This window comes from Physeter macrocephalus, chromosome 18 (genome assembly GCF_002837175.3).
Source record: "Physeter macrocephalus isolate SW-GA chromosome 18, ASM283717v5, whole genome shotgun sequence".
Taxonomy (NCBI): domain Eukaryota; kingdom Metazoa; phylum Chordata; class Mammalia; order Artiodactyla; family Physeteridae; genus Physeter; species Physeter macrocephalus.
In genome coordinates this window covers 30,400,775-30,417,732 of record NC_041231.1, presented here as the reverse complement: position 1 = coordinate 30,417,732, position 16,958 = coordinate 30,400,775, and the positions used below count along the sequence as shown (strand labels likewise).

General features: G+C 40.7%; 1 long non-coding RNA gene across 1 annotated transcript in view; it reads left to right on the top strand.

Moving 5' to 3' along the window:
• The window catches only part of LOC114484315 (uncharacterized), a 29,665-nt gene extending 23,122 nt beyond the window's left edge, over positions 1-6,543 (top strand). The window contains exons 2-3 of the long non-coding RNA XR_003677048.1: positions 6,126-6,224; positions 6,504-6,543. This is a non-coding gene — a long non-coding RNA (uncharacterized lncRNA). The remainder of the gene's footprint in view (positions 1-6,125; positions 6,225-6,503) is intronic.
• The last annotated feature ends 10,415 nt before the right edge of the window (positions 6,544-16,958 follow it).

The window sequence follows — 16,958 nt, the reverse complement described above, 5'->3', positions numbered from 1 at the left end:
CAAGGCTGGCATCCTCCCATTCAACTCCACAGACTTTTTATTCTTCTATGAAGAGGACAACAGTAGTATTGGGCCGTGATTTACCTCTCCTCCCTTCTTCCCAGAACTTTCTCAGTGTTGAACTCTCTCCGTGAGTTTGTCAGGGAAGAGTGAGGGTAAATGTCAGAACAGCTACTTTTTGCTCAGGCCTAATTGCAAGTTCTTAGCAAGGCAAGAACATCCCACCCAGGCCCATGTTAACTTGAGTGGATGGGTAGCTGTCAGAGCCTGTGGTTCCTTTAACTTAATTCTGTTCAGCAAACATTTATTAACAGCCCTGGGGATACAAGGTTGAAATGTTGCAGACCCTGCCTCTACGAAACCGACTTAGGAAGGGTGAGTTTCTTGGAAGGTAGGAAGAAAGGAATTCAAGGTGGTGAGAAGAGCAGGTGTGGAGGAATAGAGGTAGGAATTGCTGTGGGGCGGCAGTGGAAGGAATGGTACACGCTCAGCTCCGAGTATGCAACTGCCTCAGGTCTGCCCCTAATTGGCCCCTCCTCACAAGCCTCAGGTTTCTCTCTTTTAAAGGAGTGGAGTAAAAGTTCTGACATCATAGACCTGGGACGATTAAGTGAGATGATATATGTAAAGGGTTTACTATGTGTTAATAGTACTGGGCACATAGTAAGTGCTTAGTACATGTCAGCTGCTACTATTGTTATTGTTTTTGTGTGCTTCTGTAAATCGACTTGTAAACCCACTGCCTTGACCAAGGATTTTGTGCAGGCAAATTAGAGAACTACTGGGAATTTTATTATATTTTTGGTTCTCTCTTAGGCTACTGGTGAAAGAGTGTACTGTAGTCACCACTAATGGAAAAATGGCCTGCTGACCCCTGAGCTAAAAGGATAGAGAGCCCAGTTAATCTCAGTGAAATCTGGGAGAGTTAGGGCTTGAGATGGGAGAGCCGTGAGACTTAAATGGCAAAGGGAGGGAGGGATGGCTATGTTGAACCTTTTGGAGAGAAGAGGGGCTGAATGTGTGTGGATATGTGGGAGTTGTCAGAAAGTGGAGCCTCTTTTTTTCTTTTAAAGTTTATTTTATTTTATTTATTTATTTTTGGCTGCGTTGGATCTTCGTTGCTGCGTGCCGGCTTTCTCTAGTTGCGGCGAGCAGGGGCTACTCTTCGTTGTGGTGCGCAGGCTTCTCATTGCGGTGGCTCCTCTTGTTGCGGAGCACGGGCTGTAGGCGCGCGGGCTTCAGTAGTTGTGGTGCACGGGCTCAGTAGTTGTGGCTCATGGGCTCTAGAGTACAGGCTCAGTAGTTGTGGCACACAGGCTTAGTTGCTCTGCATCATGTGGGATCTTCCCGGACCAGGGCTCCAATCCATGTCCCCTGCATGGGCAGGCGGATTCTTAACCACTGTGCCACCAGGGAAGCCCTGGAGGCTCCTTTTAAAATGTTAAGACTTCGCGTGAGGAGTTTCACGCGAGGAGGGTCAGGAAAGCCCACGACTGACTGCAGGTACTAAAACGTATCCCTGAAACCTAAGCCAGCAGAGGTGCTGGAGTCCTTCCTAGTAACTGGCTTCAGCTCCCTCTTTACCGGTTATGTTTTCAAACTCTTTTTTGGTGTTCAGTGGAGTGACCCTTAGAGCAGTAGGTGCAAAAACTTGATAGTATCTGTGGGGGATTTATTCCAGTACTGCACTGTGGACCCTCCAGTCCCATGGTATCCATGGATTCCACATCCACGGTTTTAACCAACTGCAGACTGTAAACGTAGTGCCCGACCAGATGAGTGATGGTTGAATCCACGGATGTGGAACCTGTGGATAGGAGGGCCGACTGTATAGAGTTTCATTATTGGGGGGTTTTTTTGTTTGTTTTTTTGCGGTAGGTGGGCCTCTCACTGTTGTGGCCTCTCCCGCTGCGGAGCGCAGGCTCTGGACGCGCAAGCTCAGCGGCCATGGCTCACGGGCCCAGCCGCTCCGCGGCACGTGGGATCTTCCCGGACCGGGGCGCGAACCCGTGTCCCCTGCATCGGCAGGCGGACTCTCAACCACTGCGCCACCAGGGAAGCCCTAGAGTTTCATTATTAAATTTGCTTTGCCAGGGAGAAAACCTGTTAGGGTGAAAGCAAGGTGGAACTTGGGTGGGAAGAGAGTGAGTAAACTAGGGACACTGTCAAATCACATTTTTGGAGAATATGCCTACAGTTGACAATGTAACCTGCTTTAAAAATTTTGGCTTTTGGTTTTTCATTTGGGAGAAGAGACTTCGGAAAATGACAAAGGCTCAGTGTCACAAGCTTGGCTGCCTACGGGAGACAGGCCTGGAAGGAAAATAAGTGATGTGGCCAAGCTGTGTACTTTGGGAAGTACATGCCCACTGACAAGAGGTAGCCCACGACGCGGCATCAGCCAATTATCCACATGTAGGAGAGCTGGCCTCAGTGGCCAAATTTTTGGACCTTCAAAGAGAAAGCGGAAATATGGAATTTTAAGTGAATCTTCCTACCTTTTAAATATTAACAACAAAATTCCCTTTTTCTCCCCCTAAGATCACCAAGCAAACAGACAAAAAAGTGAACTATTTTAGGCCCATGTTCTTTGTTTGCAGTGAGAGTCAGAGTGGAGAGAAAAATGTGTAACCTGGGAGTTAGGCAGCTCAAGTGGATACACTCCTGGCTCTGGTGCTCGCAAGGCACAGAGCCTGGCATGGGGCACGTGCTCCACACGTTTTCATTGAATAGATAAACCGGCTGGCGTAAACCTGTCTAGAGAGACGGAGAGAGGAGTCCGCCTTCCCTCACCTCCAGCTTAGAAGATAGAATCAAGTCAAAACCTGTGTTGCCCTCCTTGTTGGGCCCACCTTTCTCTTCCCTTTCACAGCCTCTGCAAGCACCTGAGGTACATTCTCACACTGCAGCTCCATGGTTTGCCTAGAATTTAAGAAAGTTTAGGAAATAAAAAGAAAGTGTATACTGCTGTGCTTAAAAACAGGACCAACTCAGTTTAGCCTGTATTTTCTTTGCTCTATCATGGTTAGGGCTTAATTTTGATAGACTCAATTATATAACAAGAAGTGATCCAGATTATGCCATAAATTGCAGCAAGGGTCTCAGAGTCTTAAAAGGACGTAGAAAAGTTACTCCTGGAAAATAAGTCATTTTCTTTGTTAAAGTTGATAAAACAGTGCCCATGTAACAGTGTGGGCTTTTCGCTGTTTAAAGTTAATGAGAGGATTTTTCCGAACCCTTGGGCATTCCACAGGATCTTCTTTTATATCAAATTCTGCTGATATCTGCCCTTTTATTTATTTATTTAGTTTTGGTACAGAAGTTTTACTGTCTTGAGCAAGATTATTTTTGTTGCGGTTATCAGAAATCAATACCTAAAAATTCAAGCTCTGATTGGGGGGCGGGCATTTACCCTTCAGGTCCAGGGGATTCTTAAAAACCCTACAGAAGGATGTGCTTGGGTCCTCTGGGAGACTGTACGTGGGACAGGAAAGCCCTAGAACCCCTTGGGCAGAGACTGTTTCCCTTTCTGTCCTGTGGGGCTTCAGGGCCTCCTGGGGCTGATTTCCTCTGAGCAGCATGTTCATTCGTCAGTCTTTGCTGACTGGCTTTTTCCTAGAGACTGAGAGCACATGGGGGAGCTTACAGCGTAGGCCAGAGTAGACCCTCCTCATCCCGATTTCTAGTTCTCAGGAGAACGAATTGAATGTCTCAGTTTGGGTCATGTGTCCAGCTTTCACCAAAACAAGAGAGGAGTTTGGAGTTTCATAGTACAAGCATTACTTGGCATTGGGTTATATGGTGCTTACAAAAAGGGTCACTATGGGCTAGGCAGCTACTCTAGAAGAAAGCCATCTTTTACAAGCTCCGTCCTCCACCCTGCAACCAAAAATTTAAAAAAAGAGTAAATAAATTAAATTTATGCCTGTCAGGACTTTGGGGAACATTCAAATTAGGTCTTTTCTTTCTTCTTGTTTCCATGTCCTCTCCCACCTCTAATGGGCTGCCATTTAAAAAATCTTTTAAAAAATTGTATTTGTTGAATGCTTGTTACATAGTAGGTGGTGAATGAGTAAAAGCTATCAAGTTTTATGTTTCTATTGTTAGAAAATGTTCTCCAGTCTTCCTTTTAAATTATTTCTTTCTCTTCGCAAAACAAAATTAAGTTGCTGTTTAGGCAGTTTGGTATACTGGAAAGGGAACTAAATAGCACCAAAGGCCTCCATTCTGGTTCCAGTTTCAAACCATTTATTTTCTGGGTTATCTTGAGCAAATTATGACCTTCTCTCAGTTTGTTTCCTCACTAGTAAAATGGAGATCATAAATAACAGCTCTTTTGAGCACAGTGTTATTGTGAAGATAAAATGAAAGAATATATACAAACGTGTGATAGTTGTTTTTTTCCTACTAAAGAAAGATTTCTGACCCCTATTCTAAGTAGAAAAGTTACTATTTTTAAATGTTTATTTTTAGTAACTGCCACTACCATTTTTCTCTCAGAATAGGGTTTCTCTTAAAGCATTTTTACAGTATTCAGGCTAGTAAATGGTGAATTCTTTTAACGGCAAACACTATCTTGGGGGAGATTTCATAGCACTCTGATGACTTCCTTGGATACTTTGGAGATATGGCTGAAGTGTTCTGATGGAAAACTGAAAACTAGCTTGACTTAGAGAAGTAGGGTCAAGCACACATGTTGCCGGTGTTGTTGTATCTGCATCTCCAGCCTACCTTGAATGAATCACTGTCAAAGAGGTGGTTATCTGTAACATAACATCTTTATTGGCTGCCTCTATCCTGGGAATTTGTAGCTTCCTTTGAGTGATTTTGCATAGCCGTAAAATGTTTAGAATGCAAAGAAATGAATTTTGGCTCAGGACAGACATGTTAAACAAGATAGTGGCTTTTATTGGAAATAAGGCACAGAAAAGGAAGACTGAAATGGAAATCAGAGAAAATTTTTAAAAGATAGGAGACTGGGAAGCAATTAGAAATCTGAGAAAGAGAAACAGCTGGCTTATAAAGATTGTAGGAATGATTACTTTACTGAATGATTACACTGCTGAGTAACATTTTGTGGGTGAATAAAACAGACTGTTTAAAAAAGGGAGAGGGGAAGGATATGATCCAGGAATAACTTAAAAGCCAATAAAGGTAATTATGAAAAAATGTTCAAACATGGCATAGAATTTCATCCACTGACTTTGGAAGATGCTTTATTGACACCTGAAACCATAGAAATATTTGCCATCTTAGAGTACGTGATAATAAAAGTTGAGCAGAGCCTTGGTGTATGGCCAGTGAGGATTATAGGAAGAGAAGTGTATCACTAGTGAATTTTTCATATGAAATCAGCCTGCCTTGTGCTTTATATACTTGGACAGCATCTGTTCCATAGCTGTGTCATTGCCCATATTTGCTGTTTTTTCCGTCCTGCTTCATGTCAAACTTGAAAACCAGCTTAATTTCTAACTCTGGTTTGTTAATCTCCAATCCCTTGATTCTATAACTTAATGCTCTTCCCCAAATTAATTTGAGTAGTACCCACATTCTACCTGAAATATGTATGAATGCATATGTACAAAAATATGCAGATAAGGGAACGGGTAATTTCTTTGTGTTTTTTTTAGGAAGATGGTTTAATTGAGTTTTTGTTTCCTGTTTTGTACTATTATGAATTGCTTTTATAAACTGCTGAATGATAAAGGACGGAGAGAGCTTTCCAAATAATATTCTCACTCCGTGTGTCATGTGTGTGTTAAAATCTGTGATTCTGACAGGTTTCATAGGAGCAGGCTTTCTGAATAGCCATTTTAAAAATTAAGTGAAAACTCATTAGTGGCAAATTTACACACAATGATTTTAAGCCCCAGGAGGCTGACTCTATGTACATATTGAATAGTTGTTTGTTCTTAGTTTATTGTATAAATATAGCCAAATAAGTTCATTGTAAAAAAAAAAATTTGAATTGCATTTGTTGTAAAATTGGTAAAGTGACTCGAATTTTAACACTTCGACATTTTAAACACATATAATTTGGGGACATCTGGCAACTAGTGAAATTGTAGATTTCTGATTAATTTTATACATTGTTTCATCGCTTTGCCCCTTTTCTTTTTTTGTAGGTCTGAACAAAATTAAGAAGAAGGAGCTTCTACAATCACAGCAGATGAAGATCCACTGGTAAATCGATCAGGATTTTTGGCCTGCCCTCCAAAGAAAAGGTAACTGGTTCTTTCAGCATAGCACAGCTGAGTAAATGCTGCACTGCCTCTGATTATAATGGAGTTTGAGTTTTACCAAAGGATGATAATTTTTTAGATGTTTGTCAAAATAAAATCTGCTAAATAACCTTCCCTCCCCCAAATTCATTAAAATTTTTGGAATACTTTGGAGATGGGAACCCGCACCGCCCTCCCCCCCCCCCCAATCCATATTCACCTTTTCCTGTGAAGTTGTCTGAAGATGTGCTCTTGCATTTTTGTCCTGTTCCACTTTGTCAGGCTCCTGTTTTCTTCTCTCTACAAGCAATGTAGACCCAGCTGCTGAGGGCAGGGGAGATCCTAAGGAAATTGTAAAACAGACCGGAGAACTTCAGGTGCACTTTCTGGGCCCAGTGCCTTTGCCCAGCCTGCCTGCTCTGCTCATGAGCAGTCCCAGGTCATTACAAAAATAGCAGCCACCATTGATTGAGTTCCTCACTACATACTCACTATTTTCATTTACTATTTGGGGAGGAGGGTGGTAAGTTTCATATAATGGGAAAAAAGAAGAAAAATTTCTGAAGGTGTTTTTATTTAAAAAAAAAAAATGATGCATCCTCCCATCTACTCTTGAAAGGAATGAGGGGGGCTTCCAAGTTAAGATGTAGTTTATGATGAGTCATTGAAGGATAAAACTGAACAGAATCCAAACAGGAAAGACCAAAGGAGTTTCAGCCTCTGAAATTGATCAACTTACATATTTAGGCAACAAATGCAATGCCTCAGTCAGGTTTTAGGCATCTGTAGCAAAGATGGAAACATTTTGGACAACATGAACCTGCATCTGCAAAGATAACATTTTGACTGTGACCAAACAGAAACAGGAGCTTGTAGAAGGATGTAGCCGTTTTGTTAAGGTGTTTAGAAGAACAGGACTGGGCAGCTCCGAAGTCTCCACCTTCAAAATAGGCCCTTAAAATTTTCCAGCCCAAAGCTGAAAGGCCAGCAATGCAGAGGTATCTTTCAGTGATCATCAGAGTCATCACAGAGGATGGCATTCACTGTGGAATGTCTAGAAAGTGCCAGAGAAGCAAGAAGCAGGGCTTTCCTAGATGGTGGTCAGCAACTGGCAGTGGTGGGATATGAGGGAGTGGGAGGTGAAGGTAGAGAGGAAACATATTTGACAGAAATATGCCAAAGGACCTCTTTAGTACATAACTGTTTACTGAGCTTCTACTACATGTAGAAGGATTATCCTTGAGGAGGAAAAGAGAAGAATAGGAGGTGATTTTCACAGACTATAATTATGACTTACCCTTTTTGAATACTGTTCCGATGAAAAGTCAACTATAGTAGGATACCAGGAAGCCAGTGACAAGGGGGGTAAAGAAGTATCGCAACTCAAGACTGCAGGGGTCAGACCTGTGGAGGAATGAAATGGTCCAGGTGGAACTGTGAGAAACTGTTAAATTCATGACTAATCTCAAAGGGCTTACCTTTTCAGTGCCAGCTGATCTTAGGCCCAAAATCCATTCAACAGCTATTAATGGAGTGCCTACTTATATGCTGTGCTCTTCCGGGCACTTGGAATTAATTAGTAAATCAAAGGGACAAAGTCCCTGCCATTGTGGCGCTTACCTTTTAATAAGAAGAAACAGATAGTAGGTAGCAAATGTAATAAGTAAATACATTGATTTGACTTCTGTTTTAATAAAACCACTCTGGCCCCTATATTGAGATAGGATATAGAGGGCAAGGGTAAAAGCAGTGAAAGCAGTTAAACTGTGGTTATTAAAATAACCCAGACCTTTCAAAATTTTAAGGGAACTGAAATCTTAACTTTAATGACTTTTCTTGATTTTTTTTCAAAGTTAGCAATTTAAGAAAACAGTTTGAGTCCACCTAAATAAGTCGGTGGGATTCTGCCACGTGGTGACAGTTTGCTACCTTGGGTATAGAAGTGATAAAGGAAGTCAAAAAAAGGTGAGGACTTCGGGCCAGGCTAAGCTGGGGAAGGTCAGAGTTTACTTGAAACTCACATGAAACCTTGATTTTGATTAGCACATGAAGCTGAAGGAAGGGAAAAGATAATGGCATGTAACTAGTCACAGTAGCAAAAAGGTGGAAAGAACCCAAACGTCCATCACCTGATGAATGGATAAACAAACTGGTATATCCACACAGTGAAATTTTATTCAGCCATAAAGTAGAAAAAATTACAGATATATGCTCCAACATGGGTGAACCTCGAAAACCTGGCTAACTGAAAGAAGCCAGACACAAGAGGTCACATACTGTATGGTTTCAACATTGTGAAATATCCAAAATAGGCAAATCTATTGAGAAAGAAAACAGATGTGGTTTCTAGGGGCTGTGGGAGGGTTGGGAGACAGGGAGTGACTGCTTAACAGGTACAGGGTTTCCTTTTGGGGTGATGAAATGTTCTGGAACAAAATAGTGATGATGATTGCACCACATTGTAGTTGTACTAAATGTCACTAAGTTGTATACTTTAAAATGGTGAATTCTATGTTATGTGAATTTTACCTCAATTTAAAAAAAAAAGGATGGCATGTGGAAAAGTATTTGAAGGATATGTATTTTATGTCTTGTTTAGCTGGAGTGGAGTCTTTGTAAGGGGGCGTGATGGATGATAAAACTAGAAAAAAAGGATGTTGAGTCAGATAGTGAAAGTTGTTGGCTGCCAGGCAAGCAGTTTAGACTCTCTTCTGTTAGCAGCTGTAAAACATAGCAGTGTGTACTCCCTAAGTAAGAAGGAAGCTGAAGAGAGGATGGTGCTTTGGGAATCGCAGCCTCTGGGATTCAAAGCAAGGCAAGCGGCCTCTGGCTTTATTAATCCGTGCTATTGCTGCTCACCTCGTGGAATTTAATGATAATCTCATGGAAGTCGCAAACAAAATTAATTTAGAGTTTCTTCATCTTTTAAAGAATATGCTTATTATAGTTCCTGATTATAAATGTTTGTTATTAAAAACATTAGGTAACTATGTGAGGTGATTGATATGTCAACTAACCTTACTGTGGTAATTGTTTTGAGATATATATATATATATATATATATCTCCGTATCTATATATCTATCTCAAGTATCTCAAATCATCACATTGTATACTGTAAACATATACAATCTTATGTGTCAATTATATTTCAGTAAAACTGGAAAAAATTTAAACATTATATAAACCCCAATAAAACGCATAATAATTACATTCCTTCCCTCCCTAGTACCCATAAGTCCAGAGCTATCTAGACTGTTTTCTGTGAATAGACTTACCGTCATCGTCATTATTACATTTTCACAAAAACAGGCACATATTATGCATAGTATTTTGCATGTCACTTTTAAAAAACTTACATCTTGGCTGTCTTTCTACTTCTTTCTTCTGGATTGCTACATTATATGCTAGACTTTCATTTCTAAAAACAAAAAAAAAATTGAAAAGCAAATGCCATTTACCTCTATTACGAAGAAAATGAGGTATCGTAAAATGTAAAAGTAGCTAACACTTAATGAGCCCTAACTATTTGCCAGGCGCTCTTCTAAGCATATTAATTCACTCACTCCTTGTAACAACTTGATGAGGTAGATACTGTTTTGATCCTCCTTTTACAGAGAAGCTAACTGAGGCAGAGACAAAATGTGTCCTGTTATGGTCCATGGTTAGGCAGTAGCAGAAATGGGCTCCAGGACCAGTTTCAGCTCCAACTGATGGTTGTTATGAGGAACCCTGTGGCCAATGGTGTGAGATCATAGAGATTTTTCAAGAGAAGTCAATCTGGAATTTTGTGTGAAATTTTCCAGAGTTTAATGTTGGCTTTAAAAAAAAAATAGCCTGGGATTCCCTGGTGGCGCAGTGGTTGAGAGTCCGCCTGCCGATGCAGGGGATGCGGGTTCGTGCCCCGGTCTGGGAAGATCCCACATGCCGCGGAGTGGCTAGGCCCGTGAGCCATGGCCGCTGAGCCCGCGCGTCCGGAGCCTGTGCTCCGCGACGGGAGAGGCCACAACAGTGAGAGGCCCGCGTACCGCAAAAAAAAAAAAAAAAAAAAGCTTTATTGAGATATAATTTAAATGCCACAAATTTACCACTTTAATCATTTTTAGTATATTGACAATGTTGTGCAGACAACACCTCTATCTAGGTCTAAAACATTTTTATCACCCCCAAAGGAAACATGGTTTCAATTAAACAGTCACTTTCCATCCTCCCCTCTCACCAAACCCTGGAAGCCGCTGCTCTGCTTTGTTTCTGTGAATTTGCCTATTTTGGATATTGCACATCAATGAAATCATATAATATGTGGCCTCTTGTGTCTGGCTTCTTTTACTTAGCTTGTTTTTGAGGTTCATCCATATTGTAGCATGTATCAGTACTTCATTCCTTTGAATGGGTGAATAATACTCTATTGTGTGGCTATACCACATTTTACTTAGCCATTCTTCAGTTGATGGACACTTGGGTTGCTTCCACCTTTTGGCTTTGTGAACAATGCCATTATGAACATTGGTATACAAGTATCTCTTTGAGTCCCTGTTTTCAGTTCTTTGAGTGTATACCTAGAAGTAGAGTTGCTGGATCATATTGTATTTGTTTGTTTAACCTTTTGAAAGACTGTCAAACTGTTTTCCACAGGGGCTGCACTATTTTATATTCCCATCAACAATGTAGAAGGATTCCAGTTCTTCCACATCCTTACCAACACTTGTCATTTTCTGTTTTTGTTTGTTTTTATTTCCTTGCTAGCCATCCTAGTGGGTGTGGAGTGGTATCTCGTGGTTTTGATTTGTATTTCTCTAATGACAAATGATGTTGAGCATCTTTTCATGTGCTTGATGGTCATTTGCATTATCTCCTTTGGAGAAATGTCTATTGAGATCCTTTGCCCATTGCAAAAATTGGATTCTTTGTCTTTTGTTGTTGTTGTTGTTGTCAGAGCTCTTTATACATTCTAGATACAAGTCCCTTATCAGATATTGGATTTGCAAAAATTTTCTCCATTCTGTGGGTTCTTTTCACTTCCTTCAGGGTGTCCTTTGAAGCACAAAAGTTTAATGATTTTTTAAAAAATGTAATGATTTTGATGAAGTCCAGTTTATCTATTTGGCTCTGTTTTGTAAGAAATACTTGGTAAGTTGGATTCCAGCCTTCTAATCATCCACTTGTGCTTGCTGCTGTGCTGCCACTTCCCCCATAAACTATTTGGAAAAATCCTAATGTTTTGTGAAGATCCCTGTTTTCTGAAGTGGAGGCAAGAAGCTCTAGAAAGCAGCAAAGATAGATTTCCTACCAGTAGTGGTTTTGTTTTGGTTCACCTTTTCGGCTCCTGAAGTTCCTTCACTTCGAGCAGTTTGGTGGAGAGGAGGATGCAGTAGAAAGCGGAGAAGAAGATCATGGTCTCTGGGTCCTGCAGGTTTTATGTCAAAAGAGAGTTTTAAATAGGTTAAAATAAAAGGTCAAAACTTTGCCGTGAGTCATAGGTGGTGCCATTTAAAATCAGAGAGGCCATGGGAGTGAAGTACTTGTGTGTTTCTGGGAAGAAAGGTTTAGGGACCCTGAAATCTGGAGAGTCATTTGGGTTCAGGTCTCGCCCTTTGAGAAAATATGTGTTTAGGTTGGGAGTTGAAGATAGGGAACTGTATTCATTCATAGTCATTCATTCACATGTTAGTGAAATGTAGTAAAATCTGCATGCCATCTATCTTTACCAAGACCTGAAAGGTTTTATTTTACAGGTGGAAAGGGGATGCAAGCCTTTGTGGAACAGTCTGCCTTTGGGGAAGCAGTACAAACCCAGATGGGTTCCTGGATCAGGGTGTACACAAAGAATGTGGAAAAGTTAGGTGGATTGTGTTTGCTAGATCTGTGTCTTTACTTAGGACTGGAACTTTGCTGCAGAAAGGGGGAAGAAAAAGCTGTGTTGTTCCTTCCTTCTTGTACTAACACACAGAGTTCAGCCCTAAGGCATTTTGCTGACCACCTTGGGGACCTGGACATTGCACAGCTTATGGTTTGTGAGGAGGTGGGTTCCATGTTCCAAATGACACCCTTATGTTGGAATGCAAACTGTTAATCCTTGGGAGACTAAGCATATATCTCATTGCCACCTTGATTTCAGGGCATATACTCTTAACCCTAGTCCAGGAAGTCCAATTTAGATTTAGATGTAGAAGTGGGGATGAGTTCCTATGAGCTTAGTGTGAGAGATCAGGAAAGATTTTGTTAAGGAAATGGAACTTGAGGGGGAACGTGACTGAACAGTAGGATTTCAGCCAAGGGAGGGAAGTATTACAGATGGCGTGGCCTGTATGAACAAAGGCTTGAGAGCTGGCATCTGGAGGGGGAACATATTCAAAACTATGAATTGGTCATTTGGGCTGGACTGCAGGGTACCTGCAAGAGGGAACACTGTAGATGTGGTAGAGCTGAGCCTGGGGCCAACTGGAGAGGGCCTGGAGTGCTAGCAGAAAAGTTTTTATTGAGTTCAGTGGTCAGTGCTGAGCCCCTGAAAGTGTTAGAGCAAGGACTGACAAACTAACGCCATGCTTTACCCTGCAAGAATGATCTGCTAGCATATCATGGCTAGATTAGAATTGGGGCTTCTTATGTGACAGGCATGGTGCTAGAAATGATAGCTCTAGGGTAGGGTACTTTTGCACTATTAACTTTCTTAATTTTCCTCATAAAGTAGATACTCCTATTTTACATCATATTTATTTATTTATTTATTTATTTATTTGGACTTTGTTGGGTCTTTGTTGCTGCGCGCGGGCTTTCTCTAGTTGCGGTGAGTGGGGGCTAGTCTTCATTGCGGTGCACGGGCTTCTCACTGCGGTCGCTTCTCTTGTTGTGGAGCACGGGCCCTAGAGCTCGCAGGATGCAGTACTAGCAGTGCATGGGCTCAGTAGTTGTGGCTCGTGGGCTCTAGAGTGCAGGCTCAGTAGTTGTGGTGCACAGGCTTAGTTGTTCCATGGCATGTGGGATCTTCCTGGACAAGGGATCGAACCCGTGTCCCCTGCATTGGCAGGCGGATTCTTAACCACTGCGCCACCAGGGAAGTCCCACATCATTTTATAAATGAGGAAACAGGCACAGAGAAGTCAAAATTTCCCCAGAGTTATACAGTAAATAAGTGGTAGAACTGGGATTCAGCCTGGGCATATTGGCTCTAGAACACCTGTTCTGCTGGGCCCATAAGATGGTAATACTTACCAATCACTTCAGTGAAAGCTGATTGGTACCAAGGTGACATAGGGAATTATTTTTAACAGTGTGTTTAATCTTTGCATTTTAGTGCATCTGAGGCAGTGCGCTAGAACTATGACTATACAGTCAGCCGCTTTTTATAGCTAAATGTTAGTCCACTTAGCTATTTCTTCCATTCCTTTCCTATAACTTAATCCTTTCTCTCTCTTTTTAAAAAATACTCTTTAACCTGAAGGCTTTAAATGAAGATTTTAAATGAAATTTGTCAGTCGTTCAAAATTACAGGCCAGTATTAAATTCCTAGAAACATTTGGGCCTTATTCAGTTTAAAGTTACATGTTAATACCTTTTATATGTGTATTGTTAAATTTTCTCTCTTTTCAAGCGGTTTGCTATCACTGGTGAATGATTCTTTGGGAGAATTTGTATGTAGCTACACACATATGATTAAGAAAACAAACCAAAAATTCAAAGCTTTGAACTTTTGGGCAAATGACACAGTTTATAGAATGACTATGCATACAGGTTAAGTCTTTAAAAAGATAATTACCTTCATCTTTTAGCCTTTGCTTTTGCAACTCTCCTTATTATTCCTAATTTCGCACTTGATTGTCAGCAGTTCTAGCCACTGAGCTGATCAGTTAAATTTCTTCCACTGTTCTCCCCCTTCTGGAATACTGATGTATTCATAACAGGCTGTAAGGTATTTCACTAGAGGGAGCACAGTTAAAAAGGGGCCTTGCCTGCCATACCCCTTATACAGAAGAGAGCCCTGGCTCTGTCTCCAGAAGAAGGAAAGAGAGAGGTGTGGTCAGAGGAGGGAGAGAGGATATGAACAAAGGCACAGCCAATTTTAGGAGGAGATAATGCAACTCAAGGCAACACATTCCTAATTTAGTGGTTCCAAGTTTCTTTTTACTCAAATGACTGCAGTCCTTTGGGGTTGATAATGGAGAATCTCTGTTATCAACCCTGTAATTTGCACACATAAATATACTGTAGTTGCTGGTTTTCAAGTTTATTAAAATGTTGTGTTGGGACTGGTTGTTCTTTCCAAATAAAAAGGCTGGTTGTGTGGGGTCTTGCATCTTAGGCAAGTTTTGGACAGTTTCAGCCATTTTACATTAAACCGAATTTAAAGATTTTGTTATTGTTGCTGTTGTTTTGTTTTGTTTTGCATTTAGTGATGCCTTTGGCCTTTGAACAAAGCATTTTACAAGTGAATCTGCTGTGCAAAGAATCCTTTTTGTAAAGAGAGACCTTGTTACCCTGGCACCTACTGGGAACATCCCTAAATTTGGATGGTGAAGTAAGGCCACCTTTTAAATACATCCCTGGAAGGGATGAAATACTCAGAACTTGGCAGCATTTCACTTCTGACGGCCTAGTTCTTAAGCCACATACAGTCTAATTGGTGGTGACAGCTTTTTCCATAAGAGCATTTTGATTAAAATTAAATTAAAAAATTTCTCCTACTTCTCATTCTTCTCACATCCTCAGTGAAATTACTATGTTGTATTTACTCTGGTGCCTAGCAGAGTGCCTGGTATGTGGTAGGCGAGCAGGAACGGTTTGATAAATTGAATCCTCATTACTCAAACCTTAGAAAACATATCATTTATCTGTACAGACAGATGGTGAAGATCTTCAGAACTATAGGACATCATCAGAAGTACACTGGTAGGAGAACTGATTGATAGCATACAAGGAATGCTATTACATGAAAATAATTATAGTAAATGAATGTAAATTGTATTATTCATGTTTTAAAATATTTTTTGGGTGCAGAGGAGGGGTGTTTAGGTTAAGAAGTCATCAGGTTCTTTATTATAAAACCAAGTGTTTGAGTTTCTGTTGTACTCTTGTTTATATAGAGAGTGAGTGCCCTTTGTATAAGAACACTTTTTAAATCTTGCCCAGATTTGAGTATCAGACAACTGTACTTTCTCAGCTAGCAGTTTTGGCTTTTGTTGGTGACTCATTCAAACTGTTGAGAAACCCAAACCAACTATGGATATCAGAAACTGCATGTTCTGGAAGGGTTTAGGACTTTCTCATGGGTGAAGAGAATGTAGTAAAATGCATTGGCTGCAGCAGAAGAGAATTGGTAGGGAGATGGCCAGGAATTGCCTGTCATTCTCTTGGTGCTCACATCTTCTTCAACTTGGTAATACATTTCTTAGATGAGAATAGATCTGAATTGCTCCGTGTGATATAAGATACTTGTTTATAGTGTTTGTTTTGTGTTATTTTGTACTTTTCATGGATCTTTTTATGCAATCCTCAGAAACCTGGCTTTATCTCTGTTTTACAGATTAGGAAACTGAGGTCCAAGTAAATTAGGTAACTTGCTTACGTTACACAGTTTGTAAGTGAAAGACCCAGTATATGAACCCAGAAAAAATTCATAGGGACTGGCTCCGGAGCCCTCCCTCATTTTCCTTATCTGTAAATAGTAATACAACTCCTACCCTACACAATTGAGAATATTAATAGAGATAATGCAAAAAGGTACCTACAGCAATGCTTGGCATCTAGTAGGTGCCCAATAATTGATAGCTGCTATTAGTAACAATTTCTCTTAATAACTATCATAATACTAAGAGGATATTTAGTATTTTTTATTCTAAGACCTGTCGTGTTTTCTTTATTAAACCAATCAAAAAATGGGGGAAAAAGGTATGAAACAAGAATAAGGACAGAAGTTGAAATATTATAAATTGCCATATTGACCCCCATTGGCTTGAAGTCATATTAGTGAATCTTGAAGTATTTTCACATGTAAAAAGGGGGAAATCAAGCAGTGTCTTGAGGAAGTAGGACTGTACTTCATGTTTGCCATTCTTCCCCTTATTTTCATTCTCACCCTCTACTCTCAGGGATCAGAAGGGCTGTACTCAATAGGCACGCTGTCTTTTGTACCTATATAGCTGGGTGGCCCTAAGCTTTTCTTTTTAATGGCGGCTCCAAATGCCTTAAAATTCAAATTTTTGTTTCCCTTAAATGTAGAATTAGAAAATTCAAAACAATTCATAAATTGTGTACTTTAATCTCAGAAAACCAAAAAGTTAGGTGTTTTTATGTATTTCTGTAATTCTACAGATTTTTCAGTGATTTGGATGAATGAAAAATTGAAGGTCTGCATTGGTGACATCCAAGATTGAGGGCCTTGGTTAAGAGTTAGGAACCTTATTACTAAGGGAATTATGTTTTACCTATGCATTTTTTTTTCTCATTGATGCTCTTATGTAGGAAGTTAAAGCTTTAGAAATATGTGTTTTGTTTGTCTGTTTGTTTTTGTGGTACGCGAGCCTGTCACTGTTGTGGTCTCTCCCGTTGCGGAGCACAGGCTCCGGATGCACAGGCTCAGTGGCCATGGCTCACGGGCCCAGCCGCTCCGCGGCACGTGGGATCTTCCCGGACCGGGGCACGAACCCGCGTCCCCTGCATCGGCAGGCGGACTCCCAACCACTGCGCCACCAGGGAATCCCTAGAAATATGTTTTTTAATCCTACCAGTCATTTCTACCATT